Below are 19,997 nucleotides of genomic sequence, written 5' to 3' on the forward strand. Positions count from 1 at the left end.
TTTACCTTTTGTTATTCTTTTTCTTAGTGTCATTATTTTCCTCTCCTAACAACCTCCTATCATTCTCTTCCAACTGTATTTTATAAATAGTCGCCCCACACTGCTCCACTCCTCACCTTCTAGTCACTGCTCAACTCTGGGCAATTTAGCTTTTACCGTCATCACTCTGATAGGCAAGAATAGAAAAGAAACACTCTTATTACCTAGTCTAAACCCAACTCTCCTCTGCTGCTCATCTACCCCCAAGACATGGAATCTTAAGACAGTAATACGATGAATAGAGGAACCTTCCTCTGGATGAAAGTAGGTACTGGAAAAAATTCTGAGTTTTCCTGCAAAACATGTAGATGATCCTTAGTATCTCCCATGCTGTCAGTGATGTTCTTCATCCCCAGTGCCAGTTTTATTTATCAAAATTAGCCCTTTAGCCTTTCTCATTTCCTAAATTGAAATCATTAGGAGAGAATATTAGCTCAGAAGATTCTTCATGAAAAACAATCTTAATGATAGAAGAATAAAAGACACAAGCCCAAGACCAAAAGACATGTAGAGTATTAGACAGTGCTCCAAGAGATTGAGCAAATCCCTCAAATTATTGGGTCTCCGTTTTTCCACATTTAAAACTAGAAGGGAAACAGGGAGTCAAAAGATCTCTATAGAATTTTTCAGCCCCAAAGTTTATAATTTTATCAAAATTCTGTCTCAATAAATCACCAATAACCCTGTTAATTGTTAAATCCAGTAGTCTTTGATCTTTTCTGATTGTGTTTTGCCTCTGCAGCACTTGGCACTTTTGACCACATTTTCTTCTTTCCTTTGATGTAAATGAAAAGTTGTGATTTCCTTAAGAACTGGCAACACTTAAAACTGCTGCAAATGGTTGTGTAGGATGGGTATTGCCCAACCCACTCCATGCAAAGGACATTATTCCAATCAATGACATTATATCTATGCATTTATTATAAAACTTTTCCACTGATGACAGTAAATGATCTTATCCAAAAAACATCCCTGTATTATGGCAATTTTTTTAAAAAGATAACTTTTCTAATGCATGCAGAGTCCCATAGGCTGGCAGTATACTGGCAGCAAGGTCTGTGTTGATAGAACAGAATGAGTTCAGTCTTAACCCAGTTTTTAGAACTTGGGATTTTACTGTCATCTTTGACTATTTCCCTTCCTCAAGAAATGGCCAGCATATATTCAAATAATTCAACTTAATTAAAACGCAATATAATTCATCCTTTTTTTGAACAGTCACTTTTAAATTTAAAAAAAAAAAGGCACACTAGGGCCCCTGGGTGGCTCAGTCAGTTAAGCATCAGGTCATGATCTTGTGGCTCATGAGTTCGAGCCCCACATCAGGCTCTGTGCTGACAGCTTAGAGCCTGGAGCCTGCTTCGGATTCTGTGTCTCCCCCTCTCTCTGCCCTTCCCCTACTCATATTCTGTTTCTCTCTCAAAAGTAAATAAAACATTAAAAAAATTTTTAAAGAAAAAGGCACAGTAGTAAGTAGTTCAGAGAAGCTAACCCTATTAATTCTACCCTCCTCTCCATTTCTCCAGCCACAGTGTTTGTCATTCTCCCTACCTTTGGTCTCATCCTTCACCAATGTATCTCCCGTACCACGACCAGTTATATCTCCCGAAGTAAGACACAGAGCCAATCATCTCTTTTGTTTTCTTGACAACATCCACTTATTGATGAAGAAAATATAAGAACCATCCATGCTCTGGCCCCAGTCTACTCTTCCAGCTTTATTTCATACTTAGTGGGTCCTTAATAGATCTTCACTGTTGGGAGAAAGAGAGTGTGGGGGCGGGGGGGGGGGCGGCGGCGCAGGGAAAAAGCATAGAATGACTTGGCAAAATCACAATTATTATTGACTAAAATGTAAATGTTTATGCTATGTCTGTGGCCTAAATAGAAACAGTTTTGCTCAATCCATTTTAACATCTGATTGAGTGAAATAAAAGTGAAAATTCAATCCTCTTATTTGGAGCCTTTAGATAATTTCATGGGAATTTATAAAGTTCCCAGTATTTCAATCTAAGGACACTCTCTGTTTAAGGCAAAGCAAACTATTCTCTCTCATTTTGGAATCGTTTATTATTCAGAGGCTAGAGAAAAATATTCATTAGTCCCTTCCTATTATTCACATATGAATGTGAAATGCAGAGAGATGCCTCATCACTGAGTCATTCAAAATTTTAGAATATTTAGCTCAAAAATAGATAACTCATGCAAGTTCTCTCCCTGTTTATTATTTCTGATCATTAAATCATCTATGGTAACAAGTCTGTGACCCACCATCTCAGCTGACAGCTGATTTTTTACATAAATTTGCCTTCTGTCAATTTTCTAAATATATCAAGCTCTCTACTTATGACTAAGAATGAGTAAGCATCAAGGAGCTAACCTGAAGACCAGTTCTTGCCCCTACAAAGAAGGTAGATTTTGAAAATGAAACACATTTCCTTTTATTTTCAGAATTTAAAAGCATAGGATAGACGTAATGAATAGAAAATAAGGAAAATGACATCTGAGAGGCACAGGAAGCAAAGTAAAGAGCACTTTCCCATGATTGGTGGGTGACTTTGGTCTGCAGTGCTCAGGGTCTCATGGGTGGTTTGGGAGTAGTGCTGATCTAGTTGCACACGAATGGTCTTCAATTACATCAGTCAGTTTCACATTCAAAATGATGGTTCTGACCCAAGAATAATCCCATTTTTTTCCTATTTTTTCTTTATAATTGAGTGTTATTCTTCTGCCAGTCTTTTGAAGAGCCACACTCCAAGTAACTAAATACACTTATCTTGTCTACATGCCAATTAATTGCCTAACTTCCTCTTCTTTCTTTTATTTATTTGGGTGTGTCTCACTCTGCTTAGCAAATGCATTTCTTTAAACTGTGTATGTCAGGGGCCCCTGGGTGGCTCAGTTGTTAAGTGTCTGGCATCAGGCTTCTGCTCAGGTCATGATCTCACGGTTTGTGGGTTCAAGCCCCTTGTTGGGCTCTGTGCTGACAGCTAGCTCAGAGCCTGGAGCCTGCCTCGGATTCTGTGTCTCCCTCTCTCTCTGATCCTCCCCTGCTCCTGCTGTCTCTCTCTGTCTCTCAAAAATAAATTAAAAAAAGAAAACAAACAGTGTATATCAAATTCTGATAAACTCAGTCATAGTTTAAATATACTGGTGATGTTACTGTTTAAAGGAACTGTTTGATGAATGCTACTAAATGGTAAAAATCCTGAGAGCCACCTCTGACTTTCTCTACTATAAACTCTGGTTCCCACTTACTGAGTTGTATAAAGTGGGATTATATCAATATACATTTTTGCTCTTTGGAGTAAAAAAGCTTCCCAGATCTACTTTTACTTGTTGGTTGTTTTTAATCAAGACATTTTGAATGTTGTTATTTTTTGGATACCTAAGTGTCAGCTCACCACTGATGTTATGAAAGGCGCTTTGACCTTCACCTTTGTCTCATGAGTTTACTCAGCGTGTGCGCCAAGTATTCTTACTTTGGTCGAGTTGATAGTGGCTCCTCGTCTCCAAGTCGCATTGTTTTAAACATGCTGATAATTTCATCAGTATTATCATGGTTGCTGCATGGAGGGTTAGTTTAGGCTTTCTTTCACTTCCCTGAAACCACCTGGTTCTAGAACAACTAAACAAAGGTGTATGTATTGGATAACATTCAAAGGATCATATGTCAGGGTTGGATTTTGTTTGTTGTTTTTTTTTTTTCTTTCAGCATTTCTGGAAAGTGAGGTATGCTGAAACCAAAGAATACATTCTCTAACTGATGAAGGAAACCAGCAAGAAAATAACACCCAGGTTAAGGTAATTTGCTTTAATATCAAAGTCAAAATCCCAAATTGAAAGGAAGATACCCTATAACAACCACTTGATGTCACTGCTGTAGCTCATCTCCAGCTTCTCTGGAAGAGAATGCAGGTTGGCTCCTTCCTAAGTGACCAGAAAAGAAAAAGGAGACAAATAGAGTTTTAGTCTGTTTTCATGGACATTTTTTTAAAGCTAATGATTGTTTCAGTTTTAAGTTGGGTTATTCCATTATGCTGCTTTTTCTTGTTCTGAAGAGAAGAGGGAACTCTGTGCAGGATCCGAGCAGATCCTAGCAGACAAAGACAAATATTTCCTTTCCATGTGTACAGTTCTCAAATTAGCTGTGTAACAGAATTCATCTGAATTCATTTCACAATCTTTGTGAAAATATAGGTTGCTGAACTCTACCCAGAACTGTAGAATCCAAAGCTCCAGAGTGGGGCATAGGCATATTTGTATATGTCTCTCAAAGTGATTCTGAGTATCAGTTAAGGTTTGAAAATCTCCGTTTCACTTTACCCTATGCTTCTCCTAATTTATAATATTAGGGAATGTAAACTGACCTGGTTTTCTATGCAACTAAAGAATTTTATATGTTCATATCCTCATTTGTTACTCAGAATGGACTTTGGGGATGCACCCTCTCCCTCCTGCAAACTATTTCTTCCATCTCTTTCCCTTCATATCTCCTCTTTATTTTTCTCTTCCTTAAGTATTACACAGTATACATTCTCTCAATTGCAACAATTATATGTTTTGCTTTACCTACAGATCTACTTTTCAACTGCAGGAAAGCTGAACTAAGTCCTCCCCTTGCTGTTTGGTCCTTCCTTTTATGAGAAGCACTATACTAGTTCCAGCATTATTTCTAACAATAAAAACAAACACCCTTACTAAATTTACACATTATTAATGTCAAACGTATTTTGTAGAAAAATAACTCCCTTACCTGTCCAGTTATATGCCCAATCCCATACAAGACACTTCATACACATTTGTACATTCTCTCATACAACCCTATGTGACTGATACCATCAATGTATCTTTACAAATGAAGATATTGAAGCCAGAATTTTGCCTCCTCCACACCCACTCTATAATCTTAAGGTCAGAAATTCTTTTTTTTATGTTTTTTTTAAATGTTTTTATTTATTTTTGAGAGAAAGAAAGACAGAGTGTGAGACAGGGATGGGCAGAGAGAGAGGAAGACACAGAATCGGAAGCAGGCTCCAGGCTCTGGGCTGTCAGCACAGAGGCCATCTCAGGGCTCCAACTCACAAATCGCGAGATCATTACCTCAGCTGAAGTGGGACTTTAACCAACGGAACCACCAGGTGCCCAAGTCGGAAATTCTAACACAAACACCTGCTTTGGTTTTTGCTCTCTCAGATACTGCTTTGTCTGATCAGAAATACAATCACAATTTATTAAGTACTCAGTGTACCAACTTCAAGGAAAATCAGATTACAAGTTAAATATAAAGATCCCTACATAATAACATACTATGCAATCATCTTTCATTCAGAAAAGAGTCCTATCATTTCTGGTCACTAGGGAAGAAGACTCAATAACAATCCCCAGAACTGAGAGCCAACTGTGGTGTGACAATCCAACACATTTAGGACATTTCCTAAATTTTGCAGAGTGAGTAATAGAAAAATCCAAACCTTGAACAAAGAACCCAATTAGTGGCCCTGCCTTTAGCTGATACGTTGAAGGTTCTGATGTTTTCCTGAGTTCTTTCAACAACTCCGTGCATTTCAGCTCTTCTGGAGAACTCGTCAACAATCTCAAGTGTTTTGTTTGCTTTTAGACTTCAAAGGAGATTTGAGACTGAAAACAGACTCACCCAACCAATCATTTATGTAAGAAATACTGATTCAATTTTAGCATACTGTCTAATTCTGCCTTTTTCCTGACATAACAACTGGGAAGAATATCAAAGCAAAAATTGCATTGCTAAGTCTGAGAATAGCCAAAACAATGATGATACTAGCACCAGATACTTAAAACACTGCCAAAAGAAAGAAAACAGATATTACTCATTTTGCTAACTTGACTAAAATTGAAAAAGAAATTCTGAATCTATGCTGTGTACCAGGTCCTGTATCTGGTGATCACCCAGCTGTGATATTTTTTAGTTAAAGTGAAATTCACACAACATAAAATGAACCGATTTACAGTGAACAATTCAGTGCCATAAATTACATTCTCAGTTTGTACAACCACCGCTTTTAACGGTGTCGGTTTCAAGATCTTTTTTTTTTTTTAGTTTCAACATTTTTATCATTCCAAAAGGAATCCTCATACTCATGAAGCAGTTTCTCCCCTTACTAATCTCCCCCAGCCCCTGGCAACCAACAATCTTCCTTCTGCTACATGAATTTACGCACTCCTGATATTTCATATAGATGGAATCATACAGGAGCACCTGGGTGGCTCAGTCGGTTGAGTGTCCACCCCCTCATCTCAGCTCAGGTCTTGATCTCAGAACTCATGAATTCAAGACCTGCCTTGGGATCCATGCTGGAAGAAGAGCCTCCTTAAAAAAACAATTAATTGTGGGCACCTGGGTGGCTCAGTTGGTTAAGCATCAGACTTCGGCTCAGGTCATGATCTGATGGTCCGTGAGTTGGAGCCTCATGTCGGGCTCTGTGCTGACAGCTCAGAGCCTAGAGCCTGCTCAGGATTCTGTGTCTGCCTCGCTCTCTGCCCCTCCCCGCCTCCCTCTCTCATAAATAAACATTTAAAAACACTTTTTATATAATTAATTAATTAATAGAATGACACAATGTGTGACCTTTTGTGTCTGGCTTCTTTCAGTTTGCATAATGACTCCAAGGTCCACCCATATTGTAGCATATATCAGTACTTCATTCTACTTTATGGCTGAATAATATTTTATTATATGTATACATCATAATTTGCTTATCATTCATCTGTTGACAGGCCTTTGGGGTATTTCCATCTTTTGGCTAATTTGAATAGTGCTGCTATGAAACATGTATATACATGTATTTGAGTAGCAGGGTTTTCTTTTTTTTGTGAAGTATAGTTGACATACAATGTTACATTAATGTTACATTAATTTCAGGTTTACAACATAGTGATTCAACTTCTTTATTCACATGCTATGCTCATCAGAAGCATAGCTACCATCTGTCGCCGTACAACACTATTACAGTGACACTGACCATATTCTCCATGCTGCACCTTTTATCCTTATGACTTATTCATTAGATTGAATAGCAGTTTTCTTTTTGGAATACATTAGAGTGGATCTGCTGGATCATACAGTAATTTTATGTTTAACTTTTTGAGGAACCACTGTGATACTTTTTGTAGCACATTTCTTCTCCTGCCATCAGCTCTCATTGAGATAGAAAGCTAGAGGAGAAGGTGGGACAATGCCAATGAAACCAGCAGTTCTCAGACTTTTTGGTCTCCATAACTCTTTACACTCTCAAACTTTAAAAAAAAATTTTAAGACCCCAAGATCAAGATCTGAGCCAAGACCAACACTCAGACACCCAACTAACTAAGCCTCCACTCTGAAACATTTTTAAAGGACCCAAAGGGCTTTTGATTGTGCTGGCCATGTCTACCAACATTTATTGTATTAGAATTTATTAGAATTAAAACGGAATTTTTTTTAAATAATGGAGCCATTATATATTAGCATAAGAAGATATTTTTGGTAAGATAACTATTTGTCAAAATTAAAATACGTAGTGAAAAGAGTGAGATTTTCATACATGTGCAGCTAATGTAAGACAGCTAGATTCTCTGGGTTCTTGGCTGGCTCATTTGGTAGAGCATGCAACTCTTGATCTCAGGATCATGAGTTCAAGCCCCACATTGGGTGTAGAGATTACTAGTACCACTACTACTAATAATAATTGTATTTTTTTATTTTGTTTAAAGGAACTTCTTTTTATTTGAGAGAGAAAGCATGTGAGTGCACACACGAGTGGGAGAAGGGCAGAGAGAGAAAGAGAGAGAGAGGATCCCAAGGAGGGATGCTGTCAGCACAGAGCCCCACTTGGGACTCAAACCCACAAACTGTAAGGTCATGACCTGAGCTGGAATCAGGAGTCAGGTGCTCACCCCACTGAGCCACCCAGGTGCCCCAATAATAACTTTTGTTAAGACAGGTGGATTCTCATACCTGCTTTTACCTGTTGTGATGAGTTGTTTTAATGAAGTATAGGGAAAAACTCCAGCCTCACACAGGTATATATTTGGCAAAGGATGGAGCAGTTTAATAGCCTTTTGGGATATTTATGAGCATTTTCTTCGATATACATGAACACTTAAATAGTAGAATCTTATAAATCTTAGTTGTGATGTGGAATCTGAACCTACATTAATGAGTTTTTCTTACTGTCTCCATTAAAATCCATTTGTCTATTCAGCAATCTGACTAGCTCTTTCATCCGTGTATGATTGTAACATAAATGTTGGTACACTAAATTATGGATCTCTTCTAAATGCTGATACATCTGAGCATACAAGAACAAAAATAAATCATATTTTTTAATATCATCATCAATCTCAGTAAAATATGCGAAGCTTTTAAGGTCACAGTGGTAACACATTGTTTCAAAGTTCTTATTTTTACTTAAAAGTTTGAAGCTTGTCATATGCAACAAATACTTGTAGTCGATGCCCTTAAATTGACAGGCTTCATTTATTTTCAAGAAAATAACTGCCAGTTACCCGAATCTGAATGATCATATTTCGTCAGTCCTTCCTAACAGTGAAAACTATCTCCTGAAAAACGAGCCTTGTTACACTCGCAGCTCAAACAGTTGCACACATGCTTTTCTCCTAACAGTTCTCAGCAGTTGTGTGTGTACTTCCCCCAACGTGGGGCTTGAACTCACCACCCTGAGGTCGAGTTGCATACTCTCCCAACAGAGCCAGCCAGAGGCCCCAGTCATACAGAATTTTTAAACAGCATGTACTCAAGGATCAAGATTTAATAGAGTTAATAACGTTTACTCTTACAGGGTGCCTGGGGGGGCGGGGCTCAGTCGGTTAATCGTCCGACTTCGGCTCAGGTCCTGATCTCGCAGTTTGTGGGTTCGAGCCCCATGTCAGGCTCTGTGCTGACAGCTCAGAGCCTGGAGCCTGCTTCAGATTCTGTGTCTCTGTCTCTGTCTCTGTCTCTCTCTCTCTGCCTCTCCCCCTCACACCTTGTCTCTCTCTGTCTCTCAAAAGTGAATGAACATTAATTTTTTTTTAAATAATCATTTTTACTGTCCCATTGCTATTTGTAAGAGAAACTGGCATTGTCTCCTCGCCTGCAGGTGTGTGCACGTGGAGACTGCAGTGGCCGTGAGGGCGCCCCTGCCTGGCCAGCTGTCTCACCCACCACTGTTCTCCATGGTCAGGGCAGACGTCCACACAGCAGAAAAGGCAAGAGAGTTTCACTATTATTACAAAAATAGTTTTACTTTAAAGAACTCTCTACAAGGGTCTCTGGAATCCCTAAAAGTCTATAGATTATGCTTTAAAAAACCTCTACTCTAAATGTGCAAGTGTGGCCAAAGAGAAGGTATACAGGAATAGCTTCTTAAGGGCAGAATTCTTAAGCAAATCAGTTGCAAAAGTGTCCCACGAGTTGCTTCTGTTGAGAGTCAAGGGGGACAGAGAAAAGAAAAGAAACTATCATGTTCCACGTGTGACTTTCATAATGGAGAGAGAGAGAGAGAAAAGATCTCCTCGGGACCTCAGAGTGGCCTGGTGGTAGCCACTCTTGAGGGGTGCAACAGGTCCTGGAAGAAAAAGATTTTTTAAAAAAAAGGAGATGAAGAAAAAGAAATCATCTTAACCTCCTAAACAACCAAACATGTTAGGGGCCTTTTGAATGGTGCCAAAAATCCCTCCTATGTAACAAATTCTCCTATTATGATTCCTTCTTCTGCATCTGGCTGAGAAAACACATGCTCTAAAGCTCCGAATCACCTTCTAATCCCCATCACCCCCACACCACAGCTGAGGGCTCTTACTTTACCAACTCATCTCCACTTCTCTTTTCCCTTCCAGCCCATTCCAGAGACTATAGATAAAGAGATCAGTATCTCAGATTCATGCCTCAAAGGACCATTACTATCCAAAACCTTCTGTGCTCCTCCGCTGACCATTGCAGTTTTCTCATAGGGTCCCTAGAGACACTTCTCTTTTCTTTTTTTTTTTTTTTTTTTGTTTAAGTATATTTATTTTTGAGAGACAGAAAGAGACAGAGCACAAGCGGGGGAGGGGCAGAGAGAGAGGGAGACACAGAAGCTAAAGCAGGCTCTAGGCTCTGAGCTGTCAGCACAGAGCCCAAAGCAGAGCTTGAACCGACAAACCATGAAATTGTGACCTGAGCCAAAGTCAGATGCTTCACTAACTTAGCCACCCAGGCACCCCAGACACTTTTCTTTTTAACAAAATATTTGTATATGGTTAAAGTTTGAGATGTGCTGTTGTATACCGCGCAAAGCCTACTTCCAACTTTAAAACCTTTGCAGTTTGCACCTCAGCTAAGTTTCTTGCTTTATGGTCCACTGATCCTTTTTACCTGTGGCTTCCAAACCTGGCTGTTCATGAGAATCTCCCTGAAAGCTTTTTCAAGCTTATAGATTCTGGTTTAATTGGTCTGCACTGGAGTCCAGGAACCAGTATAATTTTTAAAGTTTCCTCTTTGATTTTAATATCCAGCTGGTTTGGGAACACTAGCCAGAATTACTTATCAGCCCAACCACCATACTTTTCTACCTCCACGCTTCTGCCGCCCGCCTTAAAACCCTCTACCACTTTCCACCTAATTCAGTTCTACCTACCCTCAAGGTACAGTTCAGTGAAGGAGCGCCTGGGTGGCTCAGTCACAGAAGCATCTGACTTTGGCTCAGGTCATGATCTTGCAGTTCTTGGGTCAAGCAACCCCTGCTTTGGGGTTTGTGCTGACAGCTCAGAGCCTAGAGCCTGCTTTGGATTCTGTGTCTTTGTTTCTCAACGCATGCTCACTCTGACTCTCTCTGACTCTCTCTCTCAAAAACAAATAAACATTTAATGATTAAAAAAAAAAAAAAAAGATCCAGCATTGTGAATATCTAACCACAATGTCTATACATATTGCACCACCTGAAAAGCAATCTCTTATGCGGGGGACTTCAGAAATACTGTTTATCTTTCCATTTTATTTGGCATATCATCCTGTACCACCTTCTTTATTGTTGCTTTGAGTAGTTTTTCACATGCTCTTGTTATTTAGCTTTTGACATACTTTTGTTTTATCTCCCTATCTATGACGGAGGGGCCTCTAGGGCAAGAATGTACCTTTTTCTTTTTGCATACCAAGTTCCTAGCTACTGTCTTGCATATTGCTGGCTTTAAAACAATCTGTTACTTTGACTGCATGTATCTAAAAATTCTAAAACATGCAAGATAATATTTAACATTCACATAGTACTTTATGGTTTATAAAGAATTTTCCCCATCTGTTATTTTCCTTATCACATTAACACTATTGAATACGGTAGTATTTATTCTACCCATCTTCAAGCCAGAAACTAAGGCTTAGAAAAGTCCAATAACCAGATCAAGGTTTAATAAGTATTAAATGACAGATAGGTTAAAGAATTCAGGTTTGGCTAACCTCTTGACCAGTATGCTAAAATTCTTTATTCATCATGCATTTACTATTAATTTTTGATCTGCTACTTTTTATTTTAAGCACTTCAGATATGCAGACAAACACAAAACAAGCAAGATTATTTTGAAGACTAGGCTGAGCTCTTTAAAAATGTCATCTCATTTGATTCTCAGGAGGCAAAACCAATGATTCTAAGGAGAGTGGGGCTTGGGGCAAGAGGGAACCAGTAAGAGCAGTATGAAGTCAGCCTTGCCAGGGAAGGGAAACAAATTGGACCTTAAAACTAGGCAGCCACTGAAAATAAGAGGAAATGACCACCAACAATTTAGGGTGTGAAAAGAATTTTATCCTGCCTGCTTCAGAATGTTTGTTCTGGAGAGTTCCATACTGTGAGATAAAGTTCTCATACGGTGAGGCTGATGAGAAAGATGTTAGAATACCAGGATAATTAATGCTGGCTTGATCCTTTATGCAACTGATTGTTAATGGGGTCACTCCCCCACTTAAGTACTTTCCTGATAAACATCTTTGAAATTTGGTTAATTTACTTAATAATTGCCTTGTTATTCATGGCTTCAAAACTTGATGTTTCTGCTGAAATATACAACATTGAAATATTAGCAAGACTGTTCAAAATGCCCAGCAAATCATTTTAAACCATTTCCGCAGAGGCTCTTACCACAGTCATAATTTCAGAGGGATTTCCTTTCTTACCTCCTCTTCTGTATCACACTCACTTGGATTCCTAGTTGACTTTGGTTCTGTGGCCAGAATATTTCTTCAAAAAGTCTCCTGCTATCTGAATGATGACACTTTAAGCTTAAAAAGAGCAAAACTTGGGGCATCTAGGTGGCTCCGTTGGTTGAGCATCTGACTTTTGGTCATGATCTCATAGTTCATGAGTTCAAGCCCTGTGTGGGACTCCACACTGATGGCCTGGAGCCTGCTTGGGATTCTCTCTGTTTTCTCTCTCTCTTCCCCTCCCTTGCTTGTGCACATGTGCATGCATCTATTTTCTTTCTCTCTCAAAACAAATAAACATTTTTTAAAAAAAGGACCATAACTGGACAGGTTCTAAATTTGAACTAGTTTAGTTCAATTAAGAAGATGATATTAAGGGATTTTAGTTGCTATAGGAAATCTTGGGCTGTAAAAATGAAACAAGTGACCTCAGAGATGCAGAAGTGTGTGTCCTGTCTAGACCTGTCCCTGAAGCCACGAAAATTCAGAGCTTTCCAAAAGGCCTTTGCCCTTTACAAGATTGCCACATGATCCCTAAGTAAAAAGGGGGTGGTTCTGGGAGATTTGCAGTAAGCTCTGGGTTTCAGGTTCCAGGAACATGGACGATTGTGAAAACGGACAATTGCTTAACCTTATCTTCAGTTAACACACCATTACTCAAAGCATTAAGTTTAAAAAATAATCATAGTGAAATCAAATTAGTAAATCAGAATCCCATGTTTTATTATAAACCTTTTTTCTAGGAAAACATACCGAAAAATTGTCCTCACATTTAAACTCTATTAAAGAAGAGAGAACTAAAATTAAAATGTATTTCTATTAGGCACTTACGTAACCAATCCTGTGAGCTTACTATATGTATGGATTCTCAGTAGTACAGATAAATCAGTGAACAAAAAGTTTCTGCTTGCAGAAATCTTATATTCTAGTATGGAAATAACACATATGAACATATCTATCTCTGTAAAGATTACAACTATCAGGACAAGTGCTTTGTAGAGAATGGCAACGTAACTTCTTCAGACTGTTTGACCAGGGAAATGCTTCTTCTTTTTTTTTTTTAAGTAAGCCCTAATTCTTATGCCCAACATGGGGGCTCAAACCCACAATCCCTGATGAAGAGTCTCATGCACTACCAACTGAGCCAGCCAGGTGCCCCAGAGAAATTCTTTTTGAGGAGGAGGTATTTTGACAGATATGAATTATAGGAAGAAATCAATTTCATCAAGCTTTGGGGAAGGCATCTTCCAGGAAGAGTAAGAGCTATGCACAGGTGAATTTCATCAATATATGAAAAAGAACACTAACCCCACCACGCAAGCCTTGCCCACACAATTTTTAAATTGAGGCTACAGACCTAATAAAAGAGAACAGAACATAATTAGTATGGTCTGAATGTTTGTGTTCCCCCCAAATTTATATGGGAAACCTAAAATCCAATATGATAGTCTTAGGAGGTGGGGCCTTTGAGAGGTGGTTGGGCCATGAGGATGGAGCCCTCACGAATGGGAGTAGCGCTTTTATAAAGAAGACCCCAGGGAGACCTCTTCCCCATCTGCATGTGAGGACACAGTAAAAAGACGCTACTTGCCTAAAGTGAATTTTCACCAGACACTGAATCTGTTGATATCTTGATCTTGGACTTCTAGCCCCCTGAAGTATGAGAAATAAATGATTGTTATCATTAAGCCACACTTCTTATGGTATTTTGATTAGCAGCCTGCACTAAGACAATAATGGAATAGCGATGTAAAATAATGGGGTCGGAATAACAACTGTCTAGCCTTCTTATTCATACTCTCATGGTGATTGCTGTTCTTTCGGATGATGGCAACTGTATTCCAAGTGAATAGCACACATTTCTTAATATTATAAAAGTGTTACGTATTTTTCTCTTATCATTATTATAAGTAGGAATGCCACAACAAAGTTAAGCTACACTATTAATCACTTTTGAGATTTTTAAAGTTATTAATGAGTATACTCTGAATAAAATCCAACATGGTGATCATGTAAGCACCAGTGACATCACTGACATGGTGAACACACTGGAACCCCATCAACTTTTGAACCAGGAGAGGACCAACAGCAAATGCTTTACCTCCAATGAAACATGTCTGGATTTAACTGCACCTGATTTCTAAAGATATCCAGATTTTCTCTGGATAAGTTTAAACTCCACTGATAAAACAGGCAGAGAGCTACGTGGATCCTCTCATCTTAAGCAAATTAAGATTTATTATTTCCTTTGGCTTTTCTTCTCTGGCCATCAAAAAATAACAATCCTGCTAACCTCTGAGAGATATGCCAGTTTTGATAATGATCAATAATAATAACAGCAGCTGCCACCTATTGAGCACTAAGGGTATTAGATGGTTTACAAAGATAGCCACAACATCTCCTCCCCTCCCTGCATGCACACGCCCTGTAATACAACTTTGTAGTCTTTCTCTTAAGAGGTGTCATCTCTACCCCCCTTTCTTGAATCTGGGCTGGTTTTGTAACTTGCTTTAACCAATAAAATGTGGTCAAAACAACACTGAGCAAGTGCTGGAGCCTAAGCTTAGAAAGCCCTATTGCTTCTGCTTTTACTGTCTTAGAATGCTACTCCAGACTACCCTGCAAAGAAGCCTAACTAACCTACTAGAAGACGAGAGACCATAGGGAAAGAGGCTCAACCATCCTAGCTGTTCCAGCCGTACCAGTTGATTTCCCAGACCTGTGAGTACGGCTGTCTTAGATTGTACAACCCCAGCCGAAACACCGGCTGCCCTCAGCCACATGAGTGAACTCAGGCCAAACACATGGAACTGTTGAGTTAACCACCACCAGATCATGAGAAAGAAATCATTGTATGCTCAAACTTTTTTTTTAAATTTTTAAAATGTTTTTTATTTATTTTTTAGACAGAGACAGCACGAGCAGGGGAGGGTCACAGAGAGAGAGAGACAGGCTCCAGGCTCTGAGCTAGCTGTCAGCACAGAGCCCGACGCGGGGATCGAACCCCCAAACTGCAAGATCATGACTTGAGCTGAAGCTGGATGCTTAACTGACTGAGCCACCCAGACGCCCCTGTATGTTTAAACTCTTAAATGTTGGGATAGATTTCCTTTGCAAGTATCAATAACTGAATTGGGTTTGGACTAGGAGAGCTAATTGTTTTACATTTAGTATCTAAATGAATCTTCTTAACCTTTAGAGGTCAATACTATTAATGATGCGACATTACAGATAAAGGCCTTGAAACCCAATGAATTTAAGCAATGCCTAAAGCCATATAGTAAAGAACAAATCAAACTCAGCTCTGTCTGGCCTCAAACATGCATTTATATCCTTCTGCCATTCTATGAGGATGTTTTAAAATATCATCCTATAAGGATGTTTGTGAAAGATGGGACTTTTAAAATCCAAGCCAGATTATTAGTATCATTTTTTAATATAGAATGTAACACTTCCATTTTTAGAATTTCAAAGAAATGATAGTATGTATGGAAAAATAACACAAATTAAAAATGAAGATAATTTATTCATGGATAAAAATACCATATATCAATATCTTATACCCAAATAATTGCCAAACAACTCAAAAAGCATATAATGAAGTAATTTTAAAAATTTAAATAATGCATGACACTGTGATGCTAGATTCTCCACAAAGTTATAGAAAAACATTTTTTTTTCTGAAATTTTCTGATACCTTCATAAGGTTAAAGATCACTAAACATAGTTCCTTCCCAGGCATTCAAATCACACTGAGATTTTGTTTCAGGCCAGGCCACCTTCTTCAGGTTCCTTTTGCTCAGCTGCACCTGAGTCCACTCAGAAGCAAACTAATTGACTGAAATGCCTATAGGTGAGAGATTATACTCAATAAACTATTTATTGAGCACCTGATAATTATCTCATTGCTAGGCTCCATGGCAGAGACAAAGTGAGGAACATGGTCTCTTACTAAATCAAGAATATACGGTGGAAATCAATCAAGTTGTTCCCTCCCTTCCACCTCTGTGTCCATCAGATGAAAGATCTGACAGCCATTTATAGAACACTGCGGTCATCCACCCAGAAGGTAGTGAGCTCATACGTGCCCATGAGTCATGATTAAAGGAACTGTGTTTCTTTTTCTTTTTTTTAACTAAACTCTGTGCCCAATGTGGGGCTTGAGCTCACAACCCTCAGATCGAGTCTCACGCTTTACCGACTAAGCCAGCGCGTGGCCCCTAATGGAACTGTCTCCGAAACGTCAGTAACTTTGAACAAATTGCTCATTGCCACCCTCATGATGGCCCACCTGGTTTCTACTTCTCCCGTCACATTTGAGGTCTTTTAAAAAGAATAATTTTCAGACCTACATACTGACGATGTAGCCAAAATAGCAGACAAAATGGACATCTGCATTAAAGATAAACACCTCTACCCTCCTTTCCACTGAAAGTCCCATTAGGTGTTCAGTGCCTACGTATTCAGAGCTTCCTTTTCTGCTAATTCATTTTCATTGTATGTGGCTAATGATAACACTGCTACTCATTGCCTTGGCAACATATCCATTTGCTCAAAGGAGAAATAAAACCTGAGGTTTATTCAAAATTATCTATCTTCCAGGTCTCTTACACTAATTTAGGAAATATTTTTAAAAGACATAGATATTAATGACCTGCAAATAGTAACAGGAAAATGTTTCAGGAGAGAAGACACTCATGAAAATATATTAAAGCTTATTTTTAAAAATATGAATCAAAGAGTTTTGATGCCATTAAGATTCTTTAATGTTCTTCATTAAAATATTATTTCTGGGGGCACCTGAGTGGCTCAGTCAGCTGAGCATCTGACTTCGACTCGGGCTATGATCTCACAGTTCTTGGTTCAAGCCCCACATCAGGTTTTGTGCTGACAGCTAGGAGTCTGGAGCCTGCTTCAGATTCTCTCTCTCCCTCTCTCTCTGCCTCTCCCCTACTTGTGCTCTCTCTCTCAAAAATAAATAAACATTGAAAAAAGTTTAAAATATTATTTCTGCTCCAAAATGTATACTATAGTCTTCTAGTAACTTCACGAATTTTGTGAATATTGGAATTTCCCATATTGGAATTTATAAATGGTTAAAGAAAAATAAAGATAATCCTAACTGTAGGTTTGAAAACAATAAAATATTAGTGCTTATAGGCTATAATATATAAATCGGATAAAAATGCAAATTTAAAACTCAAGATGTTTTGGAATCCTTATTTCAAGTTTCCAGAAGTAACCTCATAATTCAGTTATCTGTTATTTACATTCCACCTCAATATTGATGTGATTTTACTTTTTTTCCCCTTTGGTTGGCTTCTGTTGGTAAATGTTACAAATGAAGGAAGTGAAGCATTTTCAAAGCTGAACCAAGATACTAAAAAGTAGCAGACTGTGGAACAGCCAAACACCACAAAACTATTCACAGCATTTTATTTCCATTTCACAATTTGTTGGCCAGAAGCTATCTTTAGCAGGTAATCTCAGGGCTTGCTCACAATTTAGGAAGTCAACTAAATAGTTTTCTCCGGAAATGCAAAGAACATGACAGGACTTGTACTCTGTAGGAATAGAAACACACCTATTGTGTGTTTTGGGACACAATACCACAGTCGGCATACTTCCTCACTTTGGATGAACTGTTGCTATTCAATAGAATTCTCATGTTCAAAGATATCTTTTTAATGAATTTATGTTTATCTTATTTTCAGAGATTGTTCTACTGAACCATTGAATTACGAAAGTATTCAAAAATTATTTTAGCTTAGCTTGTTTTTTTATTTATGGGAATATTACATAGCTAATTGGTAGAATACCTAGAGTATATAATGATATCTATGTGACTTTTTAAAAGATAACATGTTACCAAAAGAGTTTGAAAGCCTAAATAATGATTGCTAATAGTTGTTGGCCACTCATTATACACGACATAATATACTAAGTTCTTTTTTATTTTTTAAAGTTTAGGGCACGTGGGTGGCCCAGTATTAAAGCATCTGACTTTAGCTCAGATCATGATCTCACGGTTTGTGGGTTTGAGCCCTGCGTCAGGCTCTGAGCTGTAAGCTTGGGATTCTGTGTCTCCCTCTCTTTCTGCCCCTCCTCCATTCATGCTTTGTTTCTCTCTCTCTCTCTCTCTCTCTCTCTCTCTCTCTCTCTCTCTCAAAAAATTTTAAGTTTATTTATTTTTAGAGAGAGAGTGAGCATGCAAGTGGGGGAGGAACAGTGAGAGGAGGGACAGAGGATCCAAAATGGCTCTGTGCTGAGAGCAGACCACCTGGTACGAGGCTCGAACCCACAAACCATGAGATCTTAACCAGAGCTGAAGGCAGATATTTAACAGACTGAGGCCTTTAAGTTCTTTTTTTGAAAAATGCTTATTTATTTGTGTGTGTGAGAGAGCGTGCAATGCATGTGCATGCAGGAGCAAGGAAGCAGCAAAAAAGAGAATGAAAAAGAGAATCCCAAGCAGGTTCTGCAATGTCAGCTCAGAGCCTGACTCAGGGCTTAATCCCATGAATCGTAAGATTATGACCTGAGCCAAAATCAAGAACTGTTTATTTAACTGACTGAACCACCCAGGTGCCCTTATACTAAGTTCTTTTATGCTTCATTCATTCATTCATTCAACATAAATCTATTATGTACCATGTGCATTACTCTAGGGCCTGGAGAACAGCAGTGAATGAAGCATCCCAGCTTTCATGAAGCTTACATTCTTGCAGGAAACAGTAAACAATTAAATAACTGAAACATAAACCATCTTTAATGAAAATAAGTGCTATGGAAAAAAATTAAGCAGCAAAGGGAGACAGTGAGTGACTCTGTGTTGAATGTGGGTGTGTGAACGTACCTCACTAAGACAAGTCAACATATGAGCAAAGACCTGAAGGAGCTGAGGAAATCCAAAAGTGGATCCCAGGAAGACGTTTGTTAAACAGTATTAAGCAATTACTTATTGAGTATTCATATGAACCACCTATTTAATTCTCACAGAAGCACTTTATGGTAAGTCCTTTTATTGCTCCCATTCTGCAGGTAAGAGAATAGAGGCTCAAAAATATAAAGAAACTTGCTTAAGGCCACACTGTTTATAAAGGGCAAATTAAGATCTGACCACAGATCTGCACCTCTCACAAACTGTGAGTAATGCTTTCAACCAGCTTCGTCCTATCCTATTACAATATTTTTACATGCTACCTAAGAGGATAATCAATTACAACATCACACTTAAAAAGAAAAAAAAAACTACTTGAGAGGAAAAAAAGTAAACCAAGTTGGCTCAGGCAAATAAAATAAATGAGAAAAATTCCTCTCCAGTCCCCTGGTTAGATGGGAACACAGCTGACCTTGTAGGTTATGGCTTTCCAGGCACAAAACCCAGGACGCCTCAGCTGGCTCTATGGGGGCTGGTACTGAAATGACCTTCAATGCAGCATTTCCATGGCTGTAATAAGAGGCCAGGAGTAGGAGTGGCGGAGAGAAAGAAGGGGACAGGAACGGAGTCTGTTGTTGGAAGCATCTATCATCACGCCCCCTTCAGGTCACTGATCTTTTCAATTGAATCTCAGCATCAGGGTTGAATGTTTACCTCTGGCTATGTAATTGAACTCTTCACAGGGTATAATCTACCTTAGGACTGGTCCTGCTGTAAGGCATTAAGACCCACCATCCACATGGCTTCACTTACACACCACATTCCACAAGGCCTTAGCCTCTGGCCAGCTGAGAAAGAGTGGCAGAACTATCACCACTCTGTTGTCTA

At 38.7% G+C, this 19,997-nt stretch overlaps 1 long non-coding RNA gene and 1 other non-coding gene across 2 annotated transcripts; one reads left to right on the top strand and one right to left on the bottom strand.

Annotated features, from left to right (window-relative positions):
- Positions 1-3,838: 3,838 nt before the first annotated feature.
- Positions 3,839-10,768, bottom strand: LOC115303876. The gene is made up of 2 exons (XR_003914279.1): positions 10,677-10,768; positions 3,839-3,969 (listed from the first exon to the last, which is right to left on the bottom strand). It is a non-coding gene; the product is annotated as an uncharacterized LOC115303876 (long non-coding RNA).
- Positions 9,534-9,625, top strand: LOC115305842. Its single transcript, XR_003915028.1, has one exon. It is a non-coding gene; the product is annotated as a small nucleolar RNA SNORA64/SNORA10 family (small nucleolar RNA).
- Positions 10,769-19,997: the final 9,229 nt, after the last annotated feature.

The sequence above is a fragment of the Suricata suricatta genome, chromosome 10, assembly GCF_006229205.1.
Source record: "Suricata suricatta isolate VVHF042 chromosome 10, meerkat_22Aug2017_6uvM2_HiC, whole genome shotgun sequence".
In the NCBI taxonomy this organism is placed as follows: domain Eukaryota; kingdom Metazoa; phylum Chordata; class Mammalia; order Carnivora; family Herpestidae; genus Suricata; species Suricata suricatta.